General features: G+C 44.8%; 1 long non-coding RNA gene across 1 annotated transcript; it reads left to right on the forward strand.

Annotated features, from left to right (window-relative positions):
- The first annotated feature begins 3,451 nt into the window (after window positions 1-3,451).
- Window positions 3,452-26,821, forward strand: LOC125945751 (uncharacterized). Its single transcript, XR_007467138.1, has 3 exons — window positions 3,452-3,930; window positions 14,248-14,358; window positions 26,655-26,821. It is a non-coding gene; the product is annotated as an uncharacterized LOC125945751 (long non-coding RNA).
- Window positions 26,822-27,869: the final 1,048 nt, after the last annotated feature.

Consider the following 27,869-nt stretch of genomic DNA (forward strand, 5'->3'; position numbering starts at 1 on the left):
GCTGAGGCCATTGTGCGGAAGGCAACTCGGTTCGGCCCGCGCAAACAAACGTCGATCCAACCGCTTTACCCAGTCGGCGGAGGTCTTGTGGCAGCAGTGAGTGGACAGACAGGGACTGGCGTGTACTACCGTATTTATTCGGTTCTAGCCCTGCTTTTGTCGAACAGGAGTCAAACTAAATAATCTTACTTGCCACTCTAAACTTGCAGTCACAATGCCTTCCTTACCTTCATTCTCTCTTTTTTTCTTTACCCATGAGAGAGAGAGGAAAGGCAGGGAGGTTAACCAGAAGCGAGTTTCCGGTTTGCTACCCTACACTGGGGTGGGGGATAAAGAGGTTAGAAAGTGCTCACTGTAATCAAGCCAGTATACGGTGTCGAGCGTTTTCTCAATGTCGGGTCGTATGAAGTGTTTTACACATGCGCCAGTGATCAACAACGTCTTCCTTGTGCACAAGCTTCAAGGATAATGTTTCTTCCAAAATTCTGCACGCTTAATTCACTTGTTACCGCAGAACACAGCTATCATAATTTTAGACGGCAGTTCTTTTTTGTTTCTTCACATGAAAGCTTATCGGTGTTTTCCGGCCCTAAAGTTTGTCTATGTAATATCGCAGTACTTCCGGTCAGCCTAATATATTTAGACCACTATTCTTTTTATTATTACCCCCGAATTTCTGTAATAAAGCACTGTACAAACATGACGCCGACCAAGTGCAGGCAACGATGTCATGAGACTACATGCCTATACGTGGCGAATAGCATGGTCAAGTGGTCACGAGTGGTTTACACTGCATGGTTTACACGCTCAACTGCCTTACTGCAGACTGATATAGACCTGGTGACCAAAGGCCAAGATTTCATATTTGACTTCGATTGAAGCTCACTGAGACACGGACAGAGAAAGGAAGTAGACAGGGCAGGCGCTGTCCTGTCTACTTCCTTTCTGTGTTCATGTCTCAGCGCGCTTCAATCGAAGTCAAATATGAACGTCAACCAACTATCCCAATTCACCATCTTGTTGCGGTCAAGATTTACAGCGACTCACTTAGCCTTTATCGGAGTAAACTTTAGTATCAATGAAGTTTCTTTGTGATTGCAATCAATTTATGACTGTAATAAGAACTCGTGCATGTTTATCTTTTGTTATTTTGCGTCTAAGGATAATATTCTGTACTGCTTCTATCATATGAAACTCCATACTTGTATGATCTCTGAGAATATTTGCCTGAACGCTTAATTCTTTCTATCTCCTGCGCCAACATTATCCTATAATAATAATCTTTCCCGCTCAAGCTCAATTTACAAAAATGGATTCGGTGGGCATTCGTGGCCCTTTTCTGCATTAACAGAAAACGCCGGTACAGGTTAATTTTCTGTTCACTATGCTTGTTTAATATGAGTTCAGGACATTCACAATTTCTAAGTTTACCAATGCATATTTCCATTGGCGTAGCTGAATGCGCTCCAAATCAAGACAGACCAATGAAGCAATCGGTAAATTGCTGCAGACCGGAAATATTTAACAGGCGCTGTACCAAGCTTGTAGAGGGGTGACCACAGGATTTCGTAGATGGCAAACGAGTACGTTGTCGAAGGAACCATCCGACGCGACGCATAATGCAGCGACACTGAGGCTACGCATTGTGAAACGTTGTCAGAGCGCGGAGACGACAATTTACAAAATGTCGTGTAAAGAATAGAGTGGCGCCCTTGACAGGCAGTTCGTGGGAACCATTCGCAAGTTCGAAATTACAGGATTTTCGTGTTCCAGTCAAGGAATGGCGGACACGCCTTCTACTACGTATAGATGACGCTTCTTTTACGCTGGTACTTCTCAGGATTCACAGCATTCACACTAAAGAAACGGCCACGTGCCTGCACTTTACCTGCTCTAAGTATTGTCGACGACACGCACAGGTCGACATTAAAGGATTTCAATTTAGTTTTTACTTCTGGAGTTGTCTCTATCGTGGCAACGCGAAGTGCTTTGTAGCAGTGGCGTAGCCAGGGGAGTGGATATTTGATGCCCGAGAACCATCCGAACCACAGATCCTTGCTCTTACGAAGAAGTCTATCTTAAGAGAAAACTTCAACCAATCCTGATGCTGGACATATTATTAGTGAAGGCGACCGGCCAATGACAAAGAACACTGACGAACGAAAAGATTTCTCAATTAGGTTCCAAGTTATCAGCATTCGAAAAGAAACACCTCCCCTTTTTCCCTCTTTGAAGTCAAAATTAAGCTGACAACGCCCCCTAAAATAACGTTGTGGCTGCACCAATAGTTTGCAGAGATATCTCCATTGATTTTCGTTGAAATGGAGTCGATTACATGAACAAGACGAAGGTGGGAATAAAATTCCTTGACATGCCTATAAAATAAAAACACGTAATTGCTTAACCTGCGCTTTGTATTTGGGTTAGCTCGTGAGCCCGTGCTACGCATTGATGGGTCAGGTGTGGTGGAGCATTGCTGCAGCACTGCCACAAGAGACAGTGCCCATATTCTGTAATAATTCTTGTCAGTATATATATATATATATATATATATATATATATATATATATATATATATATATATATATATATGCTTTTCGTCATTGGCATGCACGAAGCCCCATCCCCGCTGCTGCCGGAACACGCAGGCGTGACGCGGGACAAGAAAATTGATAGAATCGGGGAAAAGCATGCTTACAAAATTCTGCCCCCAAGCTGGCTTAAACTGGCACTCGTACGCACTGCTGACGCCCCCCCCCCCCCTCCCCCTTTCCATTTTAAATTATGCATGTCTCAGCCGCAGTGTGCGGTGCACGAATAGCCACACAGCCCGTGGTGTGCGTCCAATAAAAATTTTAACCACCGCCCAAGCGGAGGGCTCAAGTGCATCCGAATCGCCGCAGTTCCTGCAATGAAACACGGAAACACTTCAGAGTATTATATTATCGGAACACAGACGCGAGCACCGCGCAGCACAATATAAATGGTCTCTATCAGCGTTCCTCTATACGGCGTCTGTCGTAGACCCCCCCGCCTCTTATCTTGTTGGTTCGCGATGTTAAAAACCACATATCAACTTTTACTGTCGCATTAGAGGTACGGCATACATTCTCCTTGGCTGCGAACACATTTTATGCTGCATCGACACCATGAGCACAGTCCTGTCCGCTGACGGCCGCCCATGCTGGATGCCCAGTTGGACAATGCTTTGGGCCGGTCCAGTAATGTGCCGATGATGAAGACAAATTGTCGGGACGGTGCTGCGGAACAGTTGGTCTGCCCCTGCCATCACCTGCTAGGTCTCCTTGAAGCTCCCGATACGATCGCAGCGCCTTCTGCGCCGAGTCCTCGCACATTTTTTTTTTTTTCCCTCTTATTTGTGTCGGTTAATTCTTTCGAAAGCTTATATCTTTATTTCTTCTTTCGTGGCGAGGCACAGAGTCGTGATGAAAGAGAAAAAAGGGGGAGGATCCCGGTGCAAGTAGCTCGTGTGCCGCCGACACGCCATTGGCGAGCGCCCGCCACACGGCGCGAATCGTGTCTGCGCGTTGCGTCAGGGTGGAGCACCTGTCGGCGACAAAAGGGGCGACACCTCTGGGAGGCGGTCTCTAGCAATCCCCACGGGCAAGGGTATGCGACGAAGCGACGAGCGCGTCAACAGCCGGCAGCGGCGAGAGCGCGAAAGCACAGACAAGCAAAGCAAAGTGAGCTTTGTGTTCTTCGAAAAAAAAAAAAAAAAAAAAAACGTCGACGCACTTGACAGGCACGAAAACAAGGCCACTGGCCGGAGGCTTCTTCCGCGCGCATATGCCAGTGTCTTTCCCGTGGCTGCCCTTTCGCGGCAGTTGCCATGCGGCTCTTGTAGCACTTGCCCACCGCCGCGAAAAAAAGTGCGATGCCGCTTGTGTCGAGCAACAAGGGTCAAGCATTGTAAGCTGCCGAAACTCCTCTCTCTCTCTCTCTCTCTCTTTTAAATATTGTTTCAGAGACAGTGGTTCGTGACGAAGGCTCACGACGCCATCTTGTGGAAAGTGTTTCAGCGCCACCACAGTGCGAGTGTTGCAAAGGCAAGGCAAGCGAGATATTCAAATTTGGCATTCGCTTAGCGCCCGAAGGCGGGAAAGGATAGACTCCGGTAAAACGTCCGCGAAAGTGTGACTTTCATTTTCGATATGTGCGATACCTGCGAGCAGGTCACGGCAGAGGCAGCTTTATAACGCTTACCGATGTTCGCGCTGCGTCCTTGTGGTATTTAGCTGCTATTGTGCGTAACGTGAAGCATATCACGAAATTGCTCGAGCCCGCGTCACAGCTGTGGCATAGTGACGTTAGGCGGCTCATGAAGGGCAAGGCCAAATACCTACCTATGTTGCGCACCGTGCGGCGTTGTACAGCTTACTACGTGCTGCCAAAGATGTCCGTAGGTGATGGAAAGAAGATAAAAATATTGCTACTCCTTAGCTTCGCCCAGTGGAGTGCAGCTTTTAAATATCACTCAACATTAACCTTAAATTGCCGACAATACGAAAAATTACACGCTTTTGCAGAAATCCGCCAGAGCCCGAATTTAAAAAAAACTTTTTACGCTAAAATTGTTCCTAAGAGAAAATTTAAACCAATCTTGATACTGGACGTAATATTAGCGAAGGCGGTTGGCCATGTAATGGCAGAGAGTGCGTACGAAAGAAAATCTTTGTGGATTAGCCCCCAGGATAGCGAAGAAAAATTATATGTTGCTTAAGTATTACGAAAAGCATTTTGTGTATCGAAACTTATCGAGGGGATAGCTCATTTTTGTTTTGTTTACAAACGAGGCAGGTAGTCAAGTTAAGGATTGTTTGTGCGCCACTTTCAAACAATAGGCGCTGGTTTCCACATTCTCGTCAGTTGCACTCGGTAGGCTTGCTCAGGAGCTGTTCGTGAAACAGAAGTTGGTTCGGCAATGTGTATTTCACTGACGCTACTCCAATTTCGCGACTTTCACTATGTGTAAAATACATGCTAGCGATGTAATCAGTCCCCCCCCCCCCCCCCCCTCATTTACGTCTTAAAGACCTATGACATTATTTGCAAGCACACTGAGACGCAACGTGATATCGTATTTACGCAACAACAGTTATAAATATAGTAATGCCTCGTCAAATCTCACGTCTCCGAGTAAGAAGTAACCTGTCTGCATTCTTAATGATTCTGATGACAAATACAGATTCAGTTCCATCGTAAAATATCTATTTTAAAAGCTTCTGTGCTTATTTTGAATAAATTTTATGCATGTGTGTGAATGCATAAACGGCATAGTTATAATTTCACTACGCGGCACAGTGGAACTCAACTCCGATGAACGAGAAGGATCAGGGGAACCGTGAGGCTCGATTTCTTGCAACAACCATAAGAACCGAACACACTATGAAGGCAAGGAAAGCACACGGGACATGAACAATTTTTTGATCGAATTGTAGATATAATTATGAATATGGACTATATCTGCGATGGGCTTCATATTTTGAATAAAGAAAAAGAAAAAAATTAAAGTGGAAGGGAAAACAACTTGGCACCGGTGAGAGCCGAACCCACAACCTCCTCGTGACGCCTGCGATGCTGTACCAGTTGAACTACGCCGCGTTGTTACACGCCCGTATACTTTCTTTGGTGTTTGTGTACACGTACTAAGCTTAGCCCTGGGAGTGTTATAGTTGTGGGTGTGTTCTGCTCCCACCGGCGGCAAGTTGTCTGTTCTTCGGCTTACATTTACATTTTCCTTTATTGAGGACATGAAGCTTATCGCTAATTTCATCTTCGTTCGCCATTACTTTTGCAATTCAAATTTAAAAAGCAGTTCATTTCCCTTACGCCTTCCTTGGCTTCGTTTCACATGATTGTTACGAAAAAAATTGAGCCCCGCCGATTTCCCTGATTGTTCTCGCTCATCGCATAACGAGGATCCCCACTCTGACAACCATCTCAGTCATAAGGTAGCATGCGAGGGTTTATTGGCGTTATTGGCACGAGGGTACCAAGTGACGCCTGCGGTTGAAAGGATGTTCCACATCCGCCACGATGGTCGTGAGTGGTGCTGGCTAGGACTCACAAGGCGCGAACGGCTTTAAGGGATGAAGACGGTAACATCTTCGAAGGAGACGATGCGCTGCGGTATATCAGTGACGTTATAAGCGATAATTTCGGCACCCAAGAATGAGTATTAAAGACTCAAACAAATACTGCAACGACGGACAAGCCTGAGAGATAAAATTTAGCACAAAAATATTTTACTGGAATAAACCAGAAGAAAATGCCCCTAATAACACGGCCGCAGGACCCGATGAAATCTCAATACTGCTAATCAAAAAGCTGGGTCCAAAGAGCAAGGCACTGCTGATTAATGCCATAGAGCCAATGATTACAACGAGGAAAATTCCGATTGGATGGTATGAAAGCAAGATGAATTTCATCTACAAAGGCAAAGGAGATAAGGATAAGACGAGCTCGTACAGGCCAGTTCCAGTAACGTCGGTGAATGGCAATGCAAGCCATAAAATTAGAACTGTTGAAGTGGGTGGAGACAAACGATGTATTGGGGGAACTACAGAATGGGTTCAGGCCAGGCAGACGCTTAGAGGATAATATGTTTGTACTAACTCATTGCATAGAGATTTCAGTAGCTCAGAATAGACCTTTACGGATAGCATTTCTAGATATTAAGGGAGCCTACGATAGCATAGACAGGGAATTGTTATGGGATATTATCAAGCAGGAATACACAGATGACGATTTTGGGAGCGGTTGAGAGAGATATATAGAGACAACCGAGTACAAATTGTATGAGAAGGCCGAAAATGTAATGAAGTGGTAGAATTCCACCTAGGACTGAAGCAAGGATGTCCTCTGTCTCCATTATGGCTAATGCTTTATGTTAAGGGCATAGAAAGACGACTGGAAAACAGTGAATTAGGGTTTTATTTATCCTACATGTGTAATGGACAAATGGTACCACAGAAGGTCCCCGGACTGATGTATGCGGACGACATAGTGCTACTAGCGGATAATGCAAGACATTTACAGAGACTTGTGATTATGTGTGGCAATGCAGCGACAGATCTAGGCCTTAAGTGTAGCGTAGAGAAATCGGGAATAATGATCTTTAATGAAGAGACGAGTAACTACGTGGTGTCAATTCAACAGCAAGGCATACCCATATTCAAGCAATATAAATATATCGGCGTATACATACACGTAGGAAAGACTTACTCAAGCGCCCACCAAGAAAATCTGAAAATGAAGGGGAAGCGGAATGCAGCAATAATATAACATAGAATACTTTAGGTCCACAATAAATATGAGGTGATGCGTGCAATCTGGAAAGGAGTAATGGTGCCAGCGCTAACATTCGCAAATGCCACTATGTGCTTAAAATTTGATATCTTGTCGGGGTTGGAAGTCAACCAAAGACTGGTAGGCCGGTTGGCTTTGGGAGCACACGATAAAATCGCAATTGAGGCTGTGCAGGGTGATATGGGTTGGGCCTGTTTTGAAGTCAGAGAAGCGCTGAGCAAAATTAGTTTTGAAGAAAGACTCAGGAACATGGATCAAAATAAATGGGCGGACCAGTATCTGTACCTGAAAAGCGTGGACACAGAATGGAAGAAGAGGCCAAGATAGTCCACAACCAAGTACAGGGTAATTGAAAGTGTAATGGGACAACCAGAAGTCCATGGAGAATTACAAGAATGGAAAGAAAGAATTAGAAGGGAAAATCTGTACGATAACATAAAGGGCGTGCCTTGCTATTTGAAGCTCGAGTTGGTTACCTCAGGACAAAAACATACCGGAAGAAATCTTCGCAACAAGGTGGGCTTGTGTCTGCTGCGGAGCACATTTCCGGAGCACATCCTAATGGATTGAGAAAGTATTCACCCAGTAAGACCCGTAGGAGAGCTGGGGTTCAAAGAGGATAGAAGCATCAATCGGCCAGCAGTCCAGATGCGCAAGAGACGTTTGGAATATTGGTGGGAAAAAAGCAGTGAAGAGACTGATACCACCGGATCCGTTACATGCATATGTAAGCGGTAGAAGGTAAATAGAGAAGTTTTGAGGAAGAGAAAAAAGATTAACAATATGTGTACAAAAATGCTAGAACGAAAATCATGTATAGGAAGGAAGGAAGGAAGGAAGGAAGGAAGGAAGGAAGGAAGGAAGGAAGGAAGGAAGGAAGGAAGGAAAGAGTGGAGAAGGAAAGGCAGGGAGGTTAACCAGTTTAGCACAACCGGTTTGCTACCCTACACATGGGAGCGGGATGAGGGGGAAGGAAATATGGGGAGGAGAGAGAGCTCATAACACAGCACACACACCGTCAGTCACAGTCCGTCACTCTTGCGTGGTACATGACATCACTGTCAGCAGCCGCTTGTCCAAGCCCGTTTCTTTCGAAAACCTAAGTAGTCCCTTCGTCACCTTCAGCTGCGATGTCTTCTTTCGACGACATGTGAGAATCGTTTCAACTGACATTGGTCTATTGTCAAGGTGAGCTAGAGCGGACGCCAGGGACTGCCTCTGAACGTTGTATTCCGGACAGTCACATAGAATGTGTTCTAGCGTCTCCTCGCAAAGACAGGCATTGCAAAGAGCGTTGTCGGCTGTTCCAATGAGAAATGAATAAGATTTCGTGAATGCCACCCCTAGCCATAAGCGATAAAGCATAGTGGCCTCTCTTCGGCGGAATCCAGTTGGCATACAGAGATGCATCAAAGAGGGCAGGTGGTATTGACGATTGCTCCGGTTGGTCTGGCTGCTTGATGTGCACCATAGAGAGAGCGTGATCTCCTGTGCAAGCACTCCAAGTCTGCTGGCTGCGTCGGACCGTGAAAGTGGCATGGCCTCTTCCTGTGTGTCTTCAAGAGCTGCCCGAGCGGCATTATCGGCGTCTTCGTTCCCTATGACGCCGCAGTGACTTGGCAGCCACTTAAACGTCACGTGATATACTTTCTCACGTGATGTATGGAGGAGTAGGCATCTAATATCGAATACGAGCTGTTCGTATGCTCCGCGACGCAGAGTTGATAGCACAGATTGTAGGGCTGCCTCTGAGTCACTGAAGATTGACCATTGCCGAGGTGGTTCCTGATTGACCAAACAAAGTACAGCGCGCAGAGCAGCTAGTTCCGTAGTTGTCGATGTTGTTGGGTGGTCAGTCCTAAAGCTGATGGTAATAGCTCTCGCTGGGACAACCACAGCACCGCACGAACACTGGAGGTTTGCGGAACCGTCAGTATAAATATGTACACTGTCCGCGCATACCTCTCGTGCAAAAGAAGCAGAGACAGCTGTTCCAGCACAGGCGACGACAGCTCAGATATTTTTTTCCTGATTCCTGGTACACTGAGATGTACTGTGGGGCTAATTAGACACCAAGGGATTATCGACGGTTTAGATGCAGTGTTGAAGCCCGAGGGAAGTTTGTCGTTGTACTTGACGATAGTTTTAGAGAACGATGCTTGGCGCCTGTCTGAAGGTAGTGTTGCAAGGTGGTGATAGGGGGCACGTGCAAAATGTCTGATGCGCGTTCTCAGGGCTTCCACCGTAATGTGAGTTTGCATCGGATGGTCCCGAGCAATCGCAATAGTTGTCCTCTGTTGACGTGCATCTGGGCAAACCAAGGCAAACTCTGAGTGCTTGAGCTTGTGCTGCCTGCAGAACACGAATATTTGTCTTGCAAGTGTTGCTCAGTACAGGTAGACTATATCTTAGAAAACCGAGAAAGAGTGCTCTGTAGAGTTTCAGCATTGCGTCTACTGACATACCCCACGTCTTTCCTGCCAAGCATTTAAACAACTGGGAAGTTGATGTCAGGTGCTGTTTCATGTAGGCCACGTGCGGGCTCCAACAGAGATCTCGGTCAATGATTATGCCAAGAAACCTGTGGGCCCTGACATAGGAAATGGTCCGCCCATTAATTGAGATGGCATAAGGCGTCATTGGTTTGCGAGTGAATGCCACTAGTGCACATCTTTCTGGTGATATGCTGAGACCTTGTTTACACAAGTAGCTCGCTGTCAAAGTTGCTGCTCTTTGAAGCCGCGCACGTATCTGAGGATGCCAATAAATCATCATCATCATCATCAAGGCCCAAGAAAGTGGATGGAGGGACAGCTGCTCCAGTAGCCTAATTGATAGAACAGCACACGCGTCATGTGGAGGTTGTGGGTTCGGCCCCCAGCGGTGGCAAGCCATTTTTACAATGAAGCTGTTAAGGCGAGTTTTACGGCCGTTTTCGTGAGGCGGCGTGCTCGGTATCAATCAGCAACGCAACCTCCGCCGGAGTCCCTAATTTTTGCTTTAATACGGAATTACCGGCGACTATAAAAAAAAATCGCCAGGGACACTTGAGAATGCTTACGTGTGGGAATGCGAAAGCATTAAGTGGTGAAATGTTCCTTTCTTTGGTGAAATGTTTCACCAAAACGTTTTGGTGAAATGTTTCTTTCCGCGCAAGCTCTTGCCTGCGTTCTAACTGCGCCATTTTATACTCATTTTATACACTCATGACGTGGCGCCACCTCCTCCCCATTGGCTGCGCCGTCACGTGCCCAACGAAGCACGCACTAGGCCACACTTTCAGTCAGCCAGATGGCTGCGACATGACGTGTGCAATGACGCACACACAAGGCACACCTTTAGTCAGCCAGAGCCGTGGAGCTTCCATGGCGTTAGAAAAAAAAAGATTATATAAAGAAAAAAAAGCCTCCATGGCGTCGAGGAAGCGTGCTCGTCTTGCACCCCAAAGACCTGGGATCGATTCCTACCCAGACCAAAATTTATCAAATTTTCTTTTAAAGGACAGTAATTTACGTTGTTTACAGGAACCACCCTGAGAAATCTGACGTGAATTCGAGTGTTTTTTGTCGTGTTTTTACTCTGTACGCCGTCGGCCATTTTGGTACCACATTTCGGTCACGCCGACTACGTCGGATTTTCGCGTAATGGGGCTTATAATGCTGTAGTATTAATAAAAGGTACCTCGCGTATGCCTCACACGAATAGAAAACACCTTCCTTGCGCGGTTTTTATATAGCCAGTACTATGCGATTTTTGTTTCTCCCGTCGTGTATTACCGGCTCCACGTTAGATGTCAGCTAGTGTGTACGGCTGCGTAGGTAAAGAGCAGTCAGCAACGCAGCCTGCGTGGGAGCCCTGAAGCAGCCATATGACCAGGGCGTCGGTGATGAATCACCACTAAGAACAACCACCAAATAGACACCTAGTACTTACGACGGGTTTGAGAACTCGCTTATCAGCTTCGCTGTCTTTGATGTATCAGTAGCTCAGATTGGCATACATCCACGAATTATCATTATTGTTTTTCATGCGTAAGCATTTCTATGCTTACCCAACGAGAAAACTGTCCGTCCGTCCGACCCGTAAGACGATCGCTTTCAAGATAGAGCCCGCAGCGGCGAGCGACTTTATACCTTCGTGCTGCCGGTCGCTTCGACACGAACGAAGCAGCGAAAACACAGCGCGCGGAGCTATCAGAAGTCGGCACGTTGTGTCTGCTTTGCAGATCGCTTTCACGATACGGTCCGCGTGGCTGTGACAGAGTACGTTTGATCGGTCTGTGCCACCGCCGGAGTCTTTTGATCATGGTTCATAATGGTTCGACACGTCATCCGCGCACCTGGCACCACCACCTGCAGTACTTTGCTTGCGTTATCAATGAACCTTGCGCCGCCGTCCGCACCAGTTCGCGTCGCCGCAACGCTGTCGTTTGTACTAGCCGGCCAGATCAAGTTTCATAACATTGATAATGACATCGGGCTGCGTGGAGATGAGCAAGTGGCACAATGCTTACGCATATTAAACAACCGTCGGCGGAGTTTCTGCGTGATTTTTTTTTCACATTCATTTACTTCATTTTATTAGGAATATGCAGCTGATCGCAAGTTTAATCCTCGTCCGTAAATATTTCTACAATTCAATTTTTAAGAACAATTCGTTTCCTCTGCGCTTTCCTGTTCTTCATTGTCTGTTACATATGTCAAAGCCGCTACTTCATCTGACGAGCTTTAGGAGTACCTTTAGCATACAGATAGCCAGAACGATCAAGAAGAAAAGTAGCCGCACTGCTGCTTGCGAAGGATGCATATATTTTCATTGTGTGATAATGAAGTCCGCGTGTGACGCAGAAGGTTAAGAGTTTAGCGACAGCGGAAGAGCGTCATCAATAGATTAAGAAAGTGTTCAAATGCAGCTGATACCTCCTGCTACAAAAAAAAAAATTTAAGAAATGCGGAAGCCATCGACCATGATCGTCAATGTATAAGCGAATAGCCGAATGCTTCTAGAAATATATTCGCTTTATGAAAAGAATGATGCGCTTGATGGCGTATATTTGTTGTAGCGATGATATCTAGGTAGATTGTGTTGCTTGATCGCGTAATTCCATAGAGAACCGAGCCGTTCACCAGCATATCTGCAGCGGTAGTATAGGTGCCTATAACGTACCAGCCGTTCCGTCATATGTGTGTTGATTCCAATGATGCTAGGCGCCAGCGTGGAGGGCGACTACCAGCCTCCTGTCCAGCCACCCTCTCCCGCAGCCGCCCGGGGAAAGGGCGGCGGGATACAAAAGCTGAATTCGCCTTGAAAACGTTGCTCGCGACCGGTGTAGGTTTGAGGCATTGTGACGGTGCTGCAGTAACCCATGATCCGACAATGTTGAAACTTCAGAGGCTTTAGAGGGCCTCCACGCCCTTTACTCAGGCTAACAACAGCAAATAATGCACTCCCGCAAGGCCTCTGCAATTAGCCATTCTTGAAACACCTTGTTGGGTCAAACTATACCTAGCCATTGCCATATACCGAGGAGCGAAGAATCTGAGAGATTCTGTCTTGATTACTTGTCCTTCTCTTCACATTTAAAAAGTCGAGAATCGAACCTAAAGAAAGCAGCACAATGTCGGAGCCGTGGCAAGTGCGAACTTCGCCTAAACACAAAATCCATAATGAATTATAACGACGTTGTCCTTTACTTAACCATTACTGGTAACGTACGTGAGGTATGTGACGTACTTGAACGTTTAATTCACTTTTCAGGATCCAAAACAGAGCATAGCTACGCTGGACAGTTATTATCGAAGCATTACATCGACAACGCGTGGATATTTGCTCTCAAGATGAGACACTGGCCATCACGTCTACAGAAGGCTGCTCGCAGGCAGAGCGTTTAGCTTACAGCATCATCCAATTCGTCAATAATCTTTGATGAATCTCACATAATGCGAATACTGCGTAGCTGTTTCGTGGAACTCTCTATATCAGTGCGGGCATTGTGTTGAAATATTAACTGCAAACCACATCAAAAGTTAAGTCAACCCTCCCGTGGCGTTGCGTAAGCAAATCACGTCAGAAAACATACAAAATGTTCAAGTTAACAAAGCAAATTACGAAAATTCGCTCGTCGAATAATAAACTGACTGCGTCATGACTTGAAGGAGCACTGACATGAGATTTCCGACCTACCATTTTGCGTAAATAAAGGTCCAGAAAAAGCACTGGAAAACCTGAAAGCGCCCTAATTAATTTTTCTGCAATCAACATTCAGCGTTTTCAGTTCAAACCGAGAAAAAGTACACACAAATTTTTTGCCCAGATATTCGGTTTCAACCGAAAATGTTCAATGAAAGCAAATTGATGTAGAGGTGTTCAGAGGGGGCTCGGGTCAATTGTGCAAGAACCCGGGTCAGCCCTGACTCGGGTTCTTGCACAATTCGCATTTTGACTCCTCCGGTAGACGAACTGGACAAGTTCCCCCACCGCAACGTGGGATCCCACCTACCCAGTCATTTCTTTTTCTCTATTACTAATCGTTGCGGCTCTGTAGCCTCATAATGTTAGAAATAAAGAATCGTTCTATTTGTGTTCGAATACCCAATACCTTCACAGCTAACTCCTGCATAAACGCATCGCTGTATGCTGTTTTAGTCTTGCTATACTTCTTCTCAAAAACTTGGTATTCTGTGCATTGTATACAACAACGGTGTTAAAGAGCATATCCAGCGAAAAGAAAAAGTGGTAAGCTCGAGGCAAAAAAAAAAAAGTAACCACCGAGAAAAGTTGGTCAAACTCATGTGGAAAATATATTCACCGAAAACATTTTCCGATGGAAATAGAGACCCAACAAACTACGCCAAATCTGGCGAAAATAAAAACCGACAACGCTGAACCCTAACTATTGTGCCTGCTTCTACGAAGCAGCTTTGCTTTCGATATCCAGGGGGAGGATGCGTCATGACGTCATAATAGATTGACTCCCTCCGTTCCTGCGATTAGCAGCGGCTGCCGCACCCGAGCTCAGGCAGAAGACAGGTGCGCAGCACTCTTCCCATTTTTCTTATTTTTATTTTATGAGCGACGTCATCATACCTAGCCTGCCTGCTACACGACGTAACTAAGTTTTGCACAGTAGTGTCATGGCGTAAGGATAATTTCGCTGACGCCATGGCAGCTTCGACGTTTCGAGACCAACTATTGTATCCAGTGTTTAAAAGTGTTTTCTAGCGTTCGGTACTTGCTATGAGTCATTCGTTTACGTGCGAGAAGTGTATGGTAGAGATTCTACGACTTCGAAAATATGCGTCAGTATTCTAAGTCCCGTACACTCAACATAAACACCATTGGAGCACACTAGCTCGCTGTCGCGCTAGTAAAAAATCCCCCGCTACGAAAGAAGAAGTGAAACAATAATCTCTAATTTGCTGACTCATCTCATGGAACGCCTGTAGGGGCGAGTTTTAAGATAACAGAAAAAAGGGGTTAGCGTTAAGCTTTTGTGCGATTTGGCATCTGGGTATGTTCAGATAAGGACAGACTAAGGGGGGTCCCGACTATTTTTAGTTTTCAGCGAAATATGTATATGAGGTAGGAAAATGTATCTGTAAAAAAAAGGTATCAACCCTATTTTTCAAAGGGGAGCGCAGAAGGTTTGCGAGAAAAGAGAGACCAAGACAGGAAATACAGCGTCTTTCCTGACCAACTAGCCCAACAGCTTACTATTCTAAAGAATCAACCTTCGTATTACGGAACTTAGCACGGATTTCTTGAAAAAAAAAATCGTATTTCACTAAAGGTGGAAAAGAGCGTTTTAATGACTCGCAGATTTTGCAAATTCGAAGGCCTATCACTCTAAGATTAATGCATTGTACCCCACCAAATATTTTAGGTAAATCTACACCACTAATACTATTGGCCCAGGAAAATTAAATTTGTGTCACCCCCAGTATGTTTTTGAAAAATTTACAAACATTGGTTTTTGAACAACTGCCTCTGACTGACCCCGAAATCAGGGTTTTTTTTTTGGGGGGGGGGCCACTTCAACTAAGGCGATGAAGCTGAAAAGTATTTCTGACAAATCTTTAAAAGCTTTCTCGCAAACTAAAAAAAAATGCAGCTGCAGCGTGTATTCATTTTGTTGTAAAATCCCTATAATGCCAAATTGCAAACATAGCGGAAATTGCTACATTTTAGAAACGTTTAAAGCAAAATATTCGTCACCGATTATTGTGAATAAGTTATAGAATACCAATCCAGGACTGGTAAATCTAGCACTGCAAAATCATGTTGCATTATTTTAAGTGAGAAAATTGAGCCTATTTTAAGACCAATCTATGTTCATCCCAACGATGTGTCTCGTTCTAATATTTAAATAAACATCACACTCATATTAAATTTTGAACTCATTATTTTTGTTGCAGTAAAGAAGAGTGACTGAGATTGTGCCTTTTCGCCTCTTTTTAGCCATGAAATGAGTTGAGCTTGAGTTTTCAGGGCTCCCGCATCCGTATTCCTTCTACGATACGTTGATGTAGCGAGCATGCGGGAGCGCGTACAGCAATTTTTTAAGACTAGTCGGGGAAACTTATTTCTGGTAATGATCTCTAATTACATCTGCTATCAGAAATGGTCCCCGTGTACATGGCCGATTCACAAGCCTAGCGGGAAGGCGCGATGACGCAACTGCCCCGGATGAGCCAGCTGGGTATGTTCGGATGAAGACAGTCGCAAAACGGACCCCGAATATTTTTCATTTTCACTTAAATTTTTATATTAGGCACAACAATCCTTCCACCCCGTGGAACTGCGACTACTTTTCCAACATATATATATATATATATATATATATATATATATATATATATGTTGGAAAAGTCGTCGCAGTTCCACGGGGTGGAACTGCGACTACTTTTCACGCACAAAAATCTTAACTGAGACAAGGTGCAAGAATCTCGTTATCGAGTTGCAAATAGTTGCAACTTTAAAAACGCTTGTTATAGAGAACACGGTTTTCTACACGTAAGCACGTTTACTCCATACCTGTAACACCTCTCACACGGAATTAAGGTAAACTGAATTTAATATAATCTCAACACGGTGCAGAAAAAAAAAAGCGAATGTTCTTTTTTAAAAGTAAGGGCTGCAATACCCAGGAGCAGGAGCATCCCAGCAGCATAAATAAACGCATTTTTGAGAGAATTTTTCGGCGCATCAAATGAGACACAATGCCGTAGCGCTATGATGAGAGAAAAGTACAAAAATTGCGCCGTCAGCTATCGCAGCTGTTTGTGCAGACCTGACTGTCTCACACTGCCCTTGCCCCTGACCTGGCGCAAGGTGACGCTGTAGGGCTAATAATAAGTCGGGCAGAACTTGCTTGCCCGACTGAGTATTACTGGCTGTAGATAACGCAAAGAAACTCTAAGTCCTAAACCTGAAGCTGTGGTTCTTGCACTTTCATATGACTTCCTCACAGCCTCCCTTTCAACCCACGTTGCGAACGATAAATTGGTCAACCTCGATGAGCGTCGTGATAGCTTCTAAATAACCCCGTATTACGATAATGCTCGGGCTGTCTGCGCATTATTGTAATCAAGTCCGGTCACCGTGAAGTTTGTTGCTTTATAAACGAAATCTGGATAAGTACACCGTTGACCATGATAATTACTTACCCCGTTGAACAGTCAAGCGGATCAAAATTCCTCGTCTACATCAAATACGTTTATTATTAATAGAATATAGCAACACATTTTTGCAGGAACTTCATCAGGAGATAGTCCTCAAGTAATTTTACAGAAGTTGGAATTTTTTTTTATTTAAAGAAAAAATATTGGCGGAAACCTAACTTTTCGTGCCATTTTTTCCTAATTTGCCATCCATGCAGTTTCAAGCAAAACCAAGAAACTGATGAACACATTATTTTGTAATTTGTGTAGCACTTAACGAACAACGGAGCAAAAAAAAAAAAAGAACATTTGAAGTTGAACCCTTATTTCAAGGCGCCTTAATAAAAAAAACGTCCAATTAGGCCTCTAACTTTCGCGTATTGTCGGGCGAAGATTATGTTAAATTCAGTTTGCCTTAATTTCATTTGAAAGGTGGGATAGATCTGGAGTAAAAGGGGTAACGTTTAGAAAACTGTGTTCTCTATACAACGCTCCTTTAAAGCTTGCAACGTTTTGCGACTTGATAACGAGATTTTTGCACCTTGTCTCAGTTAAGATGTCTTCTGTGTGAAAAAAAAATGTGTGTTGAAAACGTAGTCGCAGTATTGCGGTTTGGAAGGATTGTTGTGCCTAATATAAAAATTTAAGTGAAAATGAAAAATATTCGGGACCCGTTTTGCGACTGTCCTCATCTGAACATACCCAGCTGGCTCATCCGCTGCAGTGACGTCATCGCGCTTTCCCACTAGGCTGCTGCATCGTTCATGTACACGGGGAGCATTGCAAATAGACCCGCCGTGGTTGCTTCAGTGGCTATGGTGTTGGGCTGTTGAGCACGAGGTCGCGGGATCGAATCCCGGCCACGGCGGCCGCATTTCGATGGGGGCGAAATGCGAAAACACCCGTGTACTTAGATTTAGGTGCACGTTGAAGAACCCCAGGTGGTTCAAATTTCCCGGAGTCCCCCACTACGGCGTGCCTCATAATCAGATCGTGGTTTTGGCACGTAAAACCCCATAATTTTATTTTAATATTAGAACGAGACAACATCGTTGGGATGAACATAGATGGGTCTTAAAATAGGCTCAATTTTCTCACTTAAAATAAAATAATGCAATATGATTTTGCAGTGTTAGATTTACCAGTCCTGGGTGGGTATTCTATAAACTTTCATAAAAATCGGCGATGATTTTTTTCTTAAACGTCTCTAAAATGTAGCAAGTGTCGCTATTTTTGTAATCTTGGTATTTTGGGATTTTATAACGAAATAAGTACGTCATGTAGATGTATACTTCTTTTTTTTTTAGTTTGCGAGGAACCTTCACAAAATGTGTCAGAAATAGTCAGCTTCATCGCGTTGGCTAAAGTGGCAAAAAAAAAAGAAGAGCCAGTTGCTCCAAAAACAAAGTTTGGAAATTTTTCAAGAAAATTGGGTGTCATAAATTTTGCTTCCCGTGGGTAAATAGTACTTGTATAGATTTACGGTAAAAAAAATTCGCGGTTAACAATGCGTTAATTTTAGATTATAGGCTTTTGAATTTGACAAGTCTGCAAGTCATTAAAACGCTCTTTTCCCCCTTTAGGGAAATACGATCTTTTATTTTTCAAGAAATCCTTGCTAAGTTTCACAAAACGAAGGTTCTTTTTTTTTTAGAGAAACGTTTTCCTACTTCATACCAAAATTTCACAGAAAACTAAAAATAGTCGGGACTCAGTCTGTCCTTATCGGAACACACCCATCTATTAAGCGTCCTTTGAGAAATCTCGTGCATATTTTACATGCCGGCAACCACGGGTAAGCATAGCCAAGTGCAGGACGGCTCATCAATGGGAATAGCTTTGTAATAGCGTCTTGCACAACTCTATGCTAATAAAATGTGTCAGATTGACACATGCCACTTCACGGCCCCCGCCTCTTCACGCTATTTTTTTTTCTTTTTTATCCGCTGCAGTCTAAATAGCAGATTTTCTAGTTGTATGTCAACTCCAGCATGTCGCAGTGCTTGCCTAAAACTGACGATTCATGAGTCACTTCTCAAACTGCATTTTTTGCAGTTCGAGAAGTGACTCATGACTCGGTTCGAGTTTGCAGTTGCAGTTCGAGTTTTGCACTCCAGAATAAGGTAAAAGTGGAACCTAAATTCCAAAGCGTTTTGTTCGTAAGTGCATGCTTGCCATTGGCTGGATTCCATCGCGAATAATATGTCCGAAATAGCGATTCACTGTCACCGGCTCTACACGAATAGTTATAGCACATAAACGTTTTCTGAAAATACGTGTTTTGCAATTACTAAGGCTTCGCATGTCGTCTCGGAATGGTGGAACGGTTTCGGCTCCAAATATTACGTGCAGAGCAACCATACCTTCGTGCACTGTCGGTCGCATCATAATCTATTTGAGCTTTTTTTTTTTTTTTTTGGCTGAGTTTTAAAACTTATGTACGCGCTTTCACATCAAGCACAGTCGCAGTACATGACTGTGAAGGCATCGGTTCATTCAGTCGGTGTTGATAGGAAAGTAATTCGTGATCTAGCACTTCGGTGCATCTTTATCCAGTCGCTAAGGAAAGCCAACTTGGCAATTAGCACGTTGGTAATCATTTCTACGACATTTTTCCCCTAAAGTTCTCAGTGTTTGGGTCCAATCATTTCTCCCAAGGAGCCCTCCCCTCCCTCAGATAAACGTTTTTATTTATTACCAAAATGTTGAAAAAATTCGTTTAGGCGCTCGAGAGGGTTTCTTTGATACGTACAGAAAGCACAAAGAACGTACGCCAGGTAAGTGGTCAAGCGGCTGGCGCAAGCAAGCGGCGCAAGCACGCAAGCACACACGCACGCACGCACACACACACACTTCATCAGTTTCCATCGCTGTTCTGCACATTTACGAAGTTTTGCTAGCCAAGGCCAGTATGTATTTAAAAAACTTGCAGTTTCAGCCTGAAAGTCGAATAATCGATTGCCATAGCAAATTACTAGACAGCTACCTGGTAAGCCAGAAGGAAAGACTGCTATGCACAATAGCGGGACGCTGCGTCTTGGAGCGTCTTGGATATTCCGTACGGAAGACCAGCGCACTGATCAAAATCCCAACACGAATACAAGAAACTATGCACGTCTCACCGATTCCCAGGAACATGCACCCAAACTTCTACATCAGACGGAGACAAGCCCGAGCGCAGGCGCTCGCGAGAAAGTATGGAAACAACCCCAATGTCTTGTACGTAGACGCAGCCAGTACCGCAAGAAGCACCGCATTCGTCACCAGCGTAGTCGACAATCACGGCACCGAAATAAATGCGTCGTCGGTTTCCAGAGTGAGCGCTGCGAAGGCAGAGGAACTGGCGATAGCGTCAGCCATCACGACGAGACCACACTGGGATTGCGTCATAGTTCTGACGGACTCTCAGTCTGCATGCAGAAATTATTGCAGGGCCAAAATTTCCAGGGCCGCACATCGCATTCTGAATGGAGCGCACCAGCTGCCACCATAGATACAAATCGTGTGGACTCCGGGGCATGAGTCCTTACGCGGCAATCAGCAGGCACACGCATACGCCCGAGCGCATGCACACCGGGAGCCGCGAGATGACCGCGCCGAGCAGTTCCAACCAGAGCCCATACCATTAACCTACACGCACATCCTACAACACTATCGCCTTTCACGAAGAACACTACCCCCACCGCATAATGCTCTGACGCGAGAGGAAGCCGTAATATGGCGAACACTCCAAACAAACACATATCCACATTTGAGCCTTTACCACGCCGTATACACCCTGCGCCGTATTCCTATAAATGTCCACACTGTGAGCAATGTGCAACGCTTTACCACATGGTATGGGCTTGCGCAAACACACCACAGCTCACACCCATAACACACCCCACCACACGGCAATGGGAGGCAGCGCTGTCCAGCTCCGACTCGACAGACCAGTTCAACCTGGTCAGCCGAGCGAGAAGGGCGGCTAAGGCCGCTGGACTCCTGGACTGAGGGGGCCACCCACTGCAGAGCGGAGGAGCTACCTACGCTCGCGTGCTCTTTCGATTAAAGTTTATTCTCTCTCTCTCTCTCTCTCTCTAGACAGCTACACGAAGTAAGTAAGGATAGTAGTTTTATGAGCCATATAAACTTGGAAACATTCGCTGACTGAACTAAATTAACAAGCATGGTGTCACCCGCTTCAACGTGAACTAAGCGGCGAAAAAACAGCACGCACAAAGCTATCAGCACTCGGCGCACTCTGTCCCCATTGCAGATGGCTTGCAAGATAGGGCCCGCGCTGCCGCCGCTGAAGTAGACCCCCCCCCCCCCCCCCCCCCGGTGCCTTGCGCACGATGGAAGACGGCGCGCTACCTCCCCTCTTTCCTCTCTTACGCGCACGAGATTGAGCCGCCATCGTCGGCGCAACCTCGCACGCTTTCACTCGCACATACAGCATACGGCGCGCGACTACGATGTTATCGTACTTGGACTTCATACGGAACATCAAAGCGACGGCGACGCCGACGGCGGAAATGCGCCTGGAGTGTCCATATAATTGCTATCGCAATACAAAGTTCTTACGCCAGAACTGTTCGTAACATTGGCCGAGCGAATTTCGGCCAATGTTGATGCTGGACAAATTATAACGAAGGCGGCAAAGTGGCAAAGAGCGCTTATGAACGAAACAGTTCGTGAACTTGGCTCCAGTTCCCATAGGGAGGTTACAGATACCAGAAGGTTATGCGCAGCAGCTTTTTCACGATATTGCCTCTGCGGTTTTTTCATCGGAGCGGTAGATGGCGTCCGTATCGATTTGACCTTCCTGAAAGTGAAACAGCCAAATGTCGGCCGCTTCTACAAATATCAAAGGCTAAATAATAGCTCGTAACATTTTACTTGCTTCTGTAGTAAACTTTAGAATTCTGTGTTGCGCGGCTAGCTAGCGCTAGATCGAGCTAAGAAAATTAAGAAGCTTCACATTTCGCGGAGCCGAATAACAACATGAATGACCAACGCATTCCTCACCCTTTGAAGCTTTTCATTTAAGCCTATACGAGTGACACACCGTAATATTCAGGGCAAGCGCATCGCCCATGCTTGCCTTTAAAAGTTAACTTTGACACTCTATACAATGCCTGTAGACTTTTCATAGAGATGATTTGTTTTATTGTGGACTTGTCCTTTTGTCTGTTGATTTCCGTATTCTGTATGTGCACAAACGTCGTTAACAAGTATGTTTCCTTTAATCTATTGATGGTCGAATAATTTATTTATTTATTTGTTTGTTTGTTTGTTTGTTTGTTTGTTTGTTTGTTTGTTTGTTTGTTTGTTTGTTTGTTTGTTTGTTTGTTTGTTTGTTTGTTTGTCTAATTACACTCAGGGAATACAGACGTACACATTTCAGAGGGGAGGGGCAATGCAATAAATACATACACCAGCAATAATATAATTTGAACAAAAAATTATTTCATTTAAAAGGAACTTCAGAGACAAAGGAGGTAAACACACTATAAACAAAAAAGAACATTAAAATAGTTACCTAGTATTATACAAGAACTAAGACATTAATACTTTAGTTGCTACGCTTTTAAAGATGCCAGGGTCTGATATACTTGTATACGAAAGGCCAGGCTGTTCCAATCATTACTCGTTCTTATGAAAAAAAAAATTGCATAAGTCTGTCTTTTTTTTTTAGTCACTACAACTTAACATTTCTTTAACTTTACCTAACATTTCTCACTTAACATGTTTGCCTTCACCAGGACCTAAGTGAGGCAGACTTCGAAAGGCGGCTGGACTTCTGCAATTGGGGCCTCATCAATATTGATGAATATAATGACTTCCTACAACGAGTGATGTGGACAGATGAGGCTCGGTTTTGCCGGAATGGCACCGTGAATGTTCACAATGCCCATTATTGGTCACAAGAGAACCCACACTGGCTGCGACAACACAAGCACCAAGTTCGCTGGAGTGTGAATGTGTGGTGTGGCATACTCGTGGACCGGATCATTGAACCCTATTTTTTCGAGGGCAACCTCGAAAAACCTCAGTAAGACACGCAAGAAATACTTAGTGTTATCGTCGACAACTTTGCCTCTGATCTCCCCCTGAATGACCTGCGCAAAGTATGGTTCCAGCATGACGGAGCCCCACCGCATTTCTCCACCTCTGCAAAGAGCTGGTTGGACAATCATTTTCGAGGACAGTGGATTGGGCATGCAGGAGCGATGTTTTGACCACCAAGATCCCCTGACCTTTCTCCGCTCGATTTTTTTTTTCTTTGGGGCTTCGTGAAAGATCGAGTGTTTGCAACAGAGCCAACTGACACTAATGACATGAAGAACAGGATAATATCTGCCTGCGCAAGCATCAGACCAGAAGTACTGCGCAGAGTTACCCAGTCAGTGAGAGAGCGGTTTATGATTTACGTTGCTTTGGAAGGAAAGCATATTGAACATTTTTTAAAGCACTGATATCTCAATGGGTTTCCATAAAGACGTGAAATTTGTGCATGAGCACAACGACGACGTTCAAATAGTGCTACATCAATATTAGCTGGTCGCTTGGACGATGCGCGCGGTCGCCCAACGAAGAAGGCGAAGTGATTTTCGCTCGGGCTGTGAACTGAACTGATTAGTGCTGCAACCAGGCCTCGGAAACTCCGCTGATTTTTTGTCCACGCGAATTGCAGCGCCATCCACGAGATGGGTGCGAAACCAAAATCGCGTTTTCCTTTTTTTTTTTTTCTTGTCAACCCTCTCTCAACTTTGTCGTTTCTCTCTCGCCTTCAACTATCGGCGGCGCGGCTGGCACGACCCGCGCTCGTCGCCGGCCGTGCTGATAACGGCCAAAACGTCAGCATTTTTTTTTTTTTCTGGCATTGTGCGATCAGTTTTGCGGTTTTCGCCTTCCGCGCTAGCAGTGTGGTCCGTTTGGTACCCTACCGTTGCACGTTTGTCGGCTTTTCCCCGCAATATCGCGCAGCTCTCGCTGTTCGTGTGTGGTTCAGTGGTGTGCGAACACATCAAGACGAAGTGAGCCATGCGATGTCAAATTCTACCGCATCCCTAAAGACAACAGGTGAGCACTGTGCAGGTTACTTCCCGGTTTTTATTTGTGATAGTAATTGTGCGCAGTCGTACATGGCTGTCCGGTGGTGAGGCAACAATTGGCTGATTTGAAAACACTACAACGATGCAGTAAATCGTTATGTCAACAAGCAGTGAACATAAAGCTCCTTATAAATATAGTACCACCTGTGCGTATCGCAAGGAAGACGTGTGTAGGTGTGCGCTTTGCACTTATTTCTAGCTAATTGGTCGACATCGTTTAAAATGCCTTTCTGAGAATTACGGTTGATATATCACAACTAGTACTCTGCCGCGACGCGAAACGAGCTCAGTTTTGTATGTTCCAACTGCGATGTTATAATTTGTGACCTTCACTGTTCTTCAGGATGGAAGCGTTTTTAACCTACGCTGGAAGGATGGACCTAATCAGTTTGCCCAGAGACAAAGTCAACAACCGCAGAATATGCTCGGCGCACTTCACGGAGGTGGATTTTATGGACCGAGCGAGAAGCAGGCAGTGAGAAGCTATTCTGCGCATTGGCCATTAGCGCAATTACAATAAATTTTTTTTTTGCATGTGCGTACAAGAAACACCATCCGCGTTTTGTTGCATTCTATAGTGTGTTGCACTGTCTGCTCCAATTCTGGTTTTCGCAAACGAACACAATAAAGTGAGTCCACAGAACTGTTGTGTTGTAAGTGGAATTATTTCTTAATACAATTTGGGCACACGCTTGCTTGATTGTAATAATGAACGCGACTGTGTGCATGAAAACGCAAAGAGAATCCACTGCGCACAAGCACGCAGCATGAATGCACGGCCGGACAGGAGAGGAGCGCGCGCTTCGGTCCGGCGGTGCGTCTGATAACGCCCGCGACAAAAGAAGAAGAAAAGAGAGAGAGAAAGAAAAAAAGAGCGCGCCGCGGACAGCTAAAGAAATTAAAAAAAAAGAGCATTGCGCGAGGCATGAGGGGAGGGTGAGGCGAGGCATGGGAGAGGGATAGGATAGTCAAGAGGGAAAGGAGAAACGAGCGGAACAACGTCATCATAAAAAAGGGAAGAAAAAAAGTGCTATAGCAAAAGGGAGAGGGTAAAAAAATAGCACCGCTTTTATTTTTTATTTTTCGCCACCGTAGTATCGTCATCCATCCGCTAGGGCCTATCTGAAGTGCGCCTTGGCGCTAGCGTCGACTGAGCGTCTGCTATAGGAGAACCAATGGGAGGTATAGGAAGATTCACCCCCCTGCTGCAACCGCTACTGTAAATACATCCTGTAAATAGTGTAATGTGTATCTGCCTCGTCATTCTTGTAACACTGTCATAGCGAAAAATTCGTTAGAATGGGTGACACCTTTGTTGATTTCAATAAAGATTACAATAACGAGAATTGAACACTCAATTTATTTTGCGTAACCCGGGTTAGCACAATGCCCGCTCGTCTAGACACCATCACGCATGCGCATAGCCCCCCCCCCCTCCTCCTCCCGGCTTCAGCGCTGGCTCCCTTATCTCGTCATCGCAGTTGCTACCATCATTACAGGCCGCTCGGTTCCATGTTTCGGTAGCGGTTCCGAGTACTGCAGTTCGCGATTACTCAAGCCAAGACTGAAAGGGTGCCAGTTATCACTTTTGCCTATGCCTCCACCCCGTTGTCAAACTAAGCACCGTACGCAGCAGCAGGCACGTCACAAAAGGGAGGAGCTTTGCGCCGGTCCTCACTGTCTTGCATGCGTAATTATGCCAATGGCAATTAAACTTCGCAGTTCGATATCTCGCTGCACGGATGCGCTAGAAGAATTCTGCCAAATGAAACTGTGTAGATACACGATTGCGTCTAACTTTTCAATACAAACATGTCTGCTTACTGCAGCCACTAAAAAGTTAATTATTCAATTCTAATTAATTAAGCCACCGACATCACTAATTACCACCTCATTCTGTGTCCCCTTGGGCGCATAACCTTACTGTAGAGGTCGTCTTCACATGCATCTAAGCGCCTAATTTTTAAAACGCCTGTCGACTTAACAACTTTGATCACCCTGTATATACAAAACCCGAGGAAAAAATACAATAAAACGCGTTCAAAAACATACAATTATTCTTCTGAGCACATTGCTATCTTTGACAGTTCACTGCCCTCCTTATGTAACATGCTTCGATCCATACTGTTAAGTGCGATGTTGTCTTCGAAATAAGTCGGAAATTAAATTGCCTGCCTGTCGCTGATGGCAGTGTCCAGAACTTTTATAGAATGACTATATGAGCTGAAGCGGCGCCTGCTACTTTCTTTCATATTCTTTACGTTTTACAGTATCTATTTTTCGTAGTGCACATTTATCTTCTTCGTGGCCTGTGTTTTTGTTATCAACATTGTCTTTTTCGTTTTCGTTTAATAAAATGTGCCTTTTACATAATTTACATTTCTTGAAACTTGACTTTTCCATACATCTCGAACAAACCTATACCTATTTTAATATGTCGAAACCACATTATTTTCGCTTTATCTTTCTATAAGCTGTATGTAGTCTCATAATCAGCTAGTGCTCTGTTTTTCATTATAATGTGTTTTTTCTTTGCTTTCTTTTTTTTCATTTATACGTACTGCAGGCCTTCTTCGGACCCATGCAGGAGTGGACACAAGCGAAAAAGAGAAGAGAGAAACGAAACATCACGCAAAAAATAAATGGTTATGCACAAACGAGATCAATTAAGATATGATAAAAATGTAGTCATAATATCTTACAAAATACAAAAAATTATCGCGAAGTAGCAAATACAGCTTATGTATAGCCCACATGCAAAATCGGGGCTCTCTTCGACACAGTTCTGCAGTTATTAATTTTTGCAACACACGCACGCACGCACGCACGCACGCACGCACGCACGCACGCACACACACACACACACACACACACACACACACACACACACACACACACACACACACACACACACACACACACACACACACACACACACACACACACACACACACACACACACACACACACACACACACACACACAGAGGTGATAGGATCATGACCATTACCCATTTAATTGCATCAAATCATTTTCGATTTATACGGTATTTAATATTGAGGTATTGTGTCAATTGCATAACTGACCAACCTGTAAACTATGAAATTCGTAAAATACCTTAGACACAACTCAGGGGGGGGGGGGGGGGGGGGGGGAGGAAAGGAATCTAGAATGGAATAAACAAATAAGAACAAAGAAAAGTTGAAAAAATTTTAGTCCTGCCAATGTCGCAATTTGCAACAGAAAGGGTACAGTATAGTTGCCGGTCTAACAAGTCTACCAATACGGATAGAGGTACTGTGAACGGATAGGGCCTACAACAGAACTAGTACAACCACTAGAAAAACGAAACCGCCTTTGAGTTTATGACAATGCCACACAACACAAAAAAAATAATGTGCAAACGAGCTGTCAGGCACTATAAAAAGGAAATCTGTTTTATGTATTGTTAGTCAGTAGAAAAAAAAAGCAAAAGTCGATACATTTGGTCGTCCCGACTGGGTCAAGTCGGGACACGGGACATTTACTCAAACGTCGGGACTGTGCCACTAAATTCGGGACGGTTGGCAACCTTATCATCATCATCACCACCACCATAAGGACACTGATAACTTTGGTTTGAAAGTTTCTTGCGAGCTCAAGTTCCGCTTGCTCGCGAGCGTGGGATGAAGCGCTACTTGAAGAACGTGAACTATTCTATGGTTACACCAGCCCGCATTTAGAAACAACAAGTGACCTCTAGGCTTAGGACACGCAAGGTGAGACATTATGCGCGGAATTA

The sequence above is a fragment of the Dermacentor silvarum genome, chromosome 1, assembly GCF_013339745.2.
Source record: "Dermacentor silvarum isolate Dsil-2018 chromosome 1, BIME_Dsil_1.4, whole genome shotgun sequence".
Lineage (NCBI taxonomy): Eukaryota > Metazoa > Arthropoda > Arachnida > Ixodida > Ixodidae > Dermacentor > Dermacentor silvarum.